Source organism: Lactuca serriola, chromosome 9, assembly GCF_051521515.1.
Source record: "Lactuca serriola cultivar US96UC23 chromosome 9, Lser_US96UC23_V15, whole genome shotgun sequence".
Classification (NCBI taxonomy): domain Eukaryota; kingdom Viridiplantae; phylum Streptophyta; class Magnoliopsida; order Asterales; family Asteraceae; genus Lactuca; species Lactuca serriola.
Window position 1 is genome coordinate 95019140 of NC_136416.1, and position 6924 is coordinate 95026063.

Consider the following 6924-nt stretch of genomic DNA (forward strand, 5'->3'; position numbering starts at 1 on the left):
ATCTCCCTGTGGACATATGTATTCCAGATTAGTTCCATTAACTTGCCATCTCCCACCGGTTACAAGACAAACCAAATATTCAATCATTTTTTGAGCAAATTGTAAAGAGAGTTCCTAAACAAATAACAGCCAAAATGATATTTTTCTACAAAACTTTTTATATAGCAACATGATTTCGTAGTCAAACCAATTCATTTCATAGTCAAACTTTAAATATATATATATATATATATATATATATACAAAAAATACCACGATTTCGCAGATAGAGTGAGAGTAAATCGCAGATGGACCTATTCCATCTGCGAAATTACCCCTATATATACAGCAAAATATTAAAAAAAAAATTAAAACCACCTGCGAAAGTACAAGCACCTAAAGCACAGCTGTGCTTTAGGTGCTTGTACTTTCGCAGATGAGAAGCTCATTTCGCAGATGGGGCATCTCCATCTGCGAAATCGTTGGCTAATTTTGTAATTTTGATTTTTTTTGGCTATTTTTGTAATGCCATTAGTGTAAATGGCTATTTTTGTCATTTTCTGTTTTAAAGAAACCCCAATTTTTTTTATGTACAGGTGGTATTAAGAATGTGCTAAACTTATAAATTAAAGAACATTCTAAGGAAAAAATATAATTATCAAAAACAAAATTATCTAGCTAATAATTTTAACTTAAATTCTTGTGTGAAGTAAATGTAACATGTATAAGACTCCAAACACCACCCTTTAAGTTCTTTTGTTGCTTTTGTTGCAGGCAAACCATAGTAAATACTAAAAACAGTAAGTTATAGGGATAATGACTTTAAAATGTAACATATTTTTTGATTTGTACACATTTAGTCACTGATTTTTTTTTTCATATTTTCCTATTGAACTTGTTAAGTTGTTCAAATAACATCCTTATGACCTGCTATCGGAGGTTTGGCCGGTTTCCGACATATTTGACAGCTCCGGTCATCTTCTCCGGCGAGACTTCGGTCATCTTCTCCGGTAAGTCTCCAACGTTTGATTTTTTCCAGCGTAGTCAAGAACTCCGGTATATTCTCTCATTCTCACTTCCTTCTCTTTACTCATGAACTCAAAAACTCAGATTTTTGATGAACATACACATCAGAGTACTGTTCATCGTCTTCAACCTCCCGTCATGGTGTTATTAAGCAAATCTGAATCGATTTCTTGACCAAAGCTTCAGTTTTTTGAAGAATAAAACCCCAAAAACGATTTTATGTTCGATTTGTGAAGAGCAAACTTAATTTCCAGATTTTTTTTTTCAATAAAAAATAAATCGATTCTCTTAACATAAATGGAGTAATATAGTTCAATACATATTGCTGGAAGGCAAACATGCAACAAGTTGCGCCGCTAGCCCTTTCTGGATGACAAAACTAATTCTTTTGAAAACAACATCTATGGATCTAGGAGATATGACATTAGAATGCATGACTCATTAGACTCTGTTGAGGAGCTCCACCGCCTATGGTGCGAGAAAACAAAATGTATTAAATGCAAAAGGTACAAACACATGTTGATTTTCTATACATGCATTATCGTGCTTTGCCACTTTGCATGCAACGACTTTCAAAGCGGCATGCCCTGCTGTGGAACCTCCGCTCCTCAAACCGACGAGAGGAGATACCCCAGTAAGATCCATACACGCGTGCTTCCCTCCTACCCATGTTTATCTTTTTTTGAGTGTGTGTTCGTGTTCATCTTTTTCTGTGTCCGTATTCATCTTTTCAGATTTCGATTTTTAAATAATAAACATAATAACACACACACACATAAGATTTGGGTATGTATTCTTGAAAATCGAATGAAGATATATGAAGATCTGAAAATCAAATAAAGATATCTGAAGATCTGAAAATCGATGCGTGTGTTCTTGAACAAAAATCGTGTGTGTGTTCTTGAACAATGTGTATTCTTAAACAAAAATCGTGTTTTGATATGATTCGAGTTCCATTTTCATTTTCCCTGATCGATTTGTGTTCTTGAACAAAAATTGATGTGTATGTTTATCTTTTTTCCAAAAATCAAATGATCTTCAAGGTATGTGTGTGTATGTTCATTGTGTTCATTTTCTTCACAGAAATCAAAAATTAATGTGTGTGTTCATCTTCTTCACATAAATCAAACAATCTCTAGAAGTGTTTGTGTGTATGTGTTCATGCTTGAACATCATATATGGGTTTATTAGTACGATTTTCAGATATGTTCATGCTTGATTTTGGAACAACACACATACACTCATCTTATGTGTATGTATGTGTGTTCATCACAAATCTTGAGTTCATGAGAAAATATAAGAAAAAGAGAAGGGAGAATAGAAGATGAAACAAATCTGAAGTACGTGTGTTCATCTTCGCCGGAAAAATCATGAATGTCGGAGACTCGCCGGAGAAGATGACCGGAGCATCGTCAAAGGTGTCAAATACGCTGGAAACCGGCTAAACCTCCAATAACATGTCATAAGGATGTTATTTGAACAATTTAACAAGTTCAATGGGAAAATGTGGACAAAAAAAAGTCAGTGACTAAATGTGTAGAAATCAAAAAATATGTTACCATTTTAAGTCATTATCCCTAAGTTATATGAATTCTCTTATATGGTAAAATACATGTTTAGTCTTTATTTTAAAAAATTAAAGTGAACGGTATGAGTAATTTTTTTCTTTTCATTCAGGCTGTCCTTGAAGATTTAAAATGACTTTTTTTCACTTCATAATTTATTTATTTTTTTTAATTTTTTATTATTTATTTATCAGTTTTTAAATTAAAAAATAAATAAATAAAATAAATATTTCACCCCTCGTTCTTCTATTTCCCGGTTTCTTTCTTTGTTTCCCTCATTCTCACCCACTCTCAACAACACTCCTCCTTTCTCCGACGCCCCTCCTTTTTCTGACGAGACCAACCTACTTCTTTCTCTCTATTTCAATCGCCGACTAACCTAGCAACCACTACCCACCTGCTTTTGGATGTTGATGGGTTACAGATTCGGCAAGACCAACCTCCATTTTCTCCGCATGTCTTCTCTTTTTTCCATTTGCCACGTTTTCACCACCATCGCATATCTGCTCAACCACCTTCTCCTTTTTTCTACAAATATGCCGACGACCACATATCTGATGCTTCGTTGCTTTTATAACTACATCTCCCTGCTCTCTCTCTCTCTCTCTCTCTCTCTCTCTCTCTCTCTTTCATTTTTGACATGAAGGATCCATCTCCGGTAACCCACACAACCTTGAAACCCTAGACCGACAGGTAGATCTCAAAACACCATCAATTTTAACACGTTTTGTGGAAGCCTACGAAAAACAACACAGTAACATCGAAGTTTCCATACAAGCTTAGCAAGCAACACAAAGAAACCAACAAGCTTCAATTCTAAATATAGAAAAACAAGTCGAGCAACTTTCAATACTTTTGCACAAGTGATTACCGGACATTCTTTCGAGCAACACCGAGATCAACCCGAAAGCTCATGTTTTAGCTACTACGACTCAAGGGGAGGAAAAGTTTGAGCCTTTGGTACTTTTAAAAACAATTGTTACATCTGGCGATCAGCATCCCGAAGGAGAAGCCGAAAAGCAACATGGAAATACCATTTTCCAGTTACTACTACATGGTGAGAACACTGTCACACTGTGGTCGTCCTTTCAGATTCCCAAAAATCCGTTTGTGAAGTCGTATCAACCACCACTACCATATCCAGGACGACATAAAATGTTCTAATTAGAACAAGAGCATAAACAGTTCATGAAGCAAGCCAAGTCACTCTCAATCAACATGCCATTTATAGAGGCCATTACTCAAAATGCCAAAAAGTGCTAAATTTCTCAAAGACCTTCTTAGCAATCAGAAGGAGTTAGAGGAAGCTTTGAGGGTAGTACTTAATGAACAATTTTCGACAGCGATTATGCAAGAAATCCCAACAAAGATGAAAGATCTAGGATGTCTTACTATTCCTTGCGATTTGGCAATTCTACAAAGACGAATGTACTAGCTGACTCGAGTGCTAACATTAACTTGATGTCATATTCATTTTACAAAAAGCTTGATCTCCTGGAGTTAAAGCCGAAGAGGATGGCTATTCACATGGAAAACTGAGACGTTACATATCCTCAAGGCATTGTAGAGGATTTACTTGTTAAAGTTAGAAAGTTTGTATTTCCAATTAACTTTGTGGTCCTCAATACTAAAGAAAACGAAGGTGTTTCAACTATTCTTGGGTGACCCTTCCTAAGTACTACAAGAGCCCTCATGGACATTCATGACTCTAAGCTAACACTAAGAGTGAGGTCGGAAGAAATCACTTTTGGAGTAAATCAAGCTACTAAATCTTCACAAGTCAGCAATGATAAAATGTTCTTCATGGATGGTATGGATGAAGTGATGGAGTTAGTTTTGAGATGGCACAAGAAGAAAGAAATGAGAAAATTGATCTTATAGAATTAGAAAAGATGATGGAGGACAAGATGCTAGAATGGAACGAGCCGAGAAAAGAGGAACAACTCACTATCGATTGAGCTTCGGTTCCGATGATCCTGGAATGCCAAGTTTTTCAGTTTTTAATGCCTATCCTCAATAAAAAGGAGGCGCATGTGAGCAACAAGACGAAACTTAAGAAAGCGGATGAAGAAATGAAAGAGGCCAGGAACGAGAAGAAAGAACAAAATACGGGTGAAACTGGACTAAAACAAGGAGTCAAGAGAAAGAATGAATAAAGGATGACCTCGAAGAAAAAGGAAAACATGAAGAAAGCCTACAAAAGATGAGTAGCGGCTTACAAAAGAAAGAAGCTTGAGATGAAGTTGAATAAGGAGATTGCTTTACCAACTGCAACGACGTATAGCAGAAAGGAGTCCAACTCAAGACTTCTCAAAAAGAAGCGCTTCTGGGAGGCAACCCGTAATTTGGTTTTCAATTTCGTTTATTTATTTATTTTTTTTTAGTTTTCATTTTTATGGGATATTTCACTCGTTTTTTTTTCTAGATATCGTTCCAATAAGGTCTAGCCAAAAACAAGTTTATGGTGAGATGGAAATAATTTTAGATGAAGAAAATATAGGTTACAATATTCTAGATAGTCGCAACGAGGCGCACTCATGGCTACATTGTGGTGCCTCTTTTGAAACATGACTCTCTGCGTAGGAAAATACACCACGACATGGTAAGTCTCATTCCCACGACGTGGTAACGGAAAAAACAATAATATTTTTCTAAACCAAAATTCATCTTTTCACATTTTACTTTACCCTCTTTGACCTCCACATCGTGCTCTCCATTTCACCGCAAATTTCTCCAATTTCTTTATTTTTTTTCTTGCTTAATCAACACTAAAGGTATGATCTTTACACTCTAACTTACTTTACATCACATAGAATCCATCGATTGAGAGGTATACACTTCATTTTTCATATTTTCTAGGGTCTAACAAAATTAGGGATTTATAATGTTGAATATGTTCTAAATAGTGAGCTTAATCACTTTTGATAATAGATAGGGCAAAACCCTTTAAGCATGTGAGTGATTGGTGCAAAAATAGGCCTCAATTTTGACTGTTCTTCGTGCCATGGCATGGTGAAGCGAACAGCACGACGTGGTTTTTGAGCGAAACAATTTCTGTTTTATTTTTTATATGATAATTTTGGGGTTGTTTCATATTTTTTGTTTTTATGTGTTTTTCAGGAAAATGTCACTCGGAAAGAAGAGTGAATCAACAACATCAACCTTAAGAGGATCTGAATGCTCCACATTTGTATACGTTCTACTATTTACCAACCAATGTTTCAGCGGACCGTTTATCCAAGTATAACAACCGGTTCATTTGGCTTTATAACAGAGACTTCATAGTTTTACCTATAATTGATTGTGTTTGGTTGACCAATAATGGGGTAATGGAACATATTGAACCATATTTAACACGAGTTTTTATTGGGAACATATTTTTAGTCCTGTGCTAGGGTTGGAGAGATTTTTTTTATGATTTTTAAGTTGTATATAGAGAATTATATGTTGATTTTTTTTTTGCAACAATCACTTTTGAAGAAAACACTACAAATCTACACTATCATAAGGCACTCTCTTTTTGGCTAGGCAGTCAAAGCCCAGAGTCGAGAATGTATTTTGATGGAGCTCAGATGGAGACTAGAGATTTATGACAATGAGGAAACAAGGACTCGCAACTTCGCGACATTCTTAGAAGTCGGACATCAAGATTTTCCAGCTGAAGTGCAAAGTTATGATATTTGGACTACAATTGCCAACGAGCTTTATGATATGGGATTGTCACAAGATCTGCTTGTCTATTCATCATTTTCTCCATCATCTCATTACTTTCGGTTTCAATCACAAACGATGGGGAGACAAGGTCGTTAGCTTGGACCTATTTTATTTGTGGATTATTATTACATTGGTTGTGTTTTGTAACATCCCTTATGCTATTGCATGATTCTTTGTTACAAAAGCTACAAAGTCACGATAGGGTTGTCCCATCCATAGGGGCCATTTGGTTATGAGACTTCAAAGTCTTATGGAATTTTATACCCAACCTATAACACCCTGTTCTGAATCGTTTCCTAATGAGGGGAGGTGACCCGAAGATCGGGTATCATCAGGATTGGGGCTTTTGAGGGAATGATATGTAGACCTATTTGGGTGTGGGTGATGTAATTTGGATGATCCGGGAGTTCGTTTCTATTTTGGAGCCAAGTGGTATTTCAATAAAGTGTCAGTTCAGGATTTTATGGAAATTGGATTTTTGTTTGGAAAGTTTTAAGGAAAGTATGAGTTTGTAGAAGTGTAAATCTTCTCGTTACCTCTTTGTGGATATAAGGATCGTCGGAAACGGACTTATAACGAATAAGTTATGGTGTTCGAAAGATTATAGGCTTTAAGGCTGACCTTAGTACACGGGGCTTAC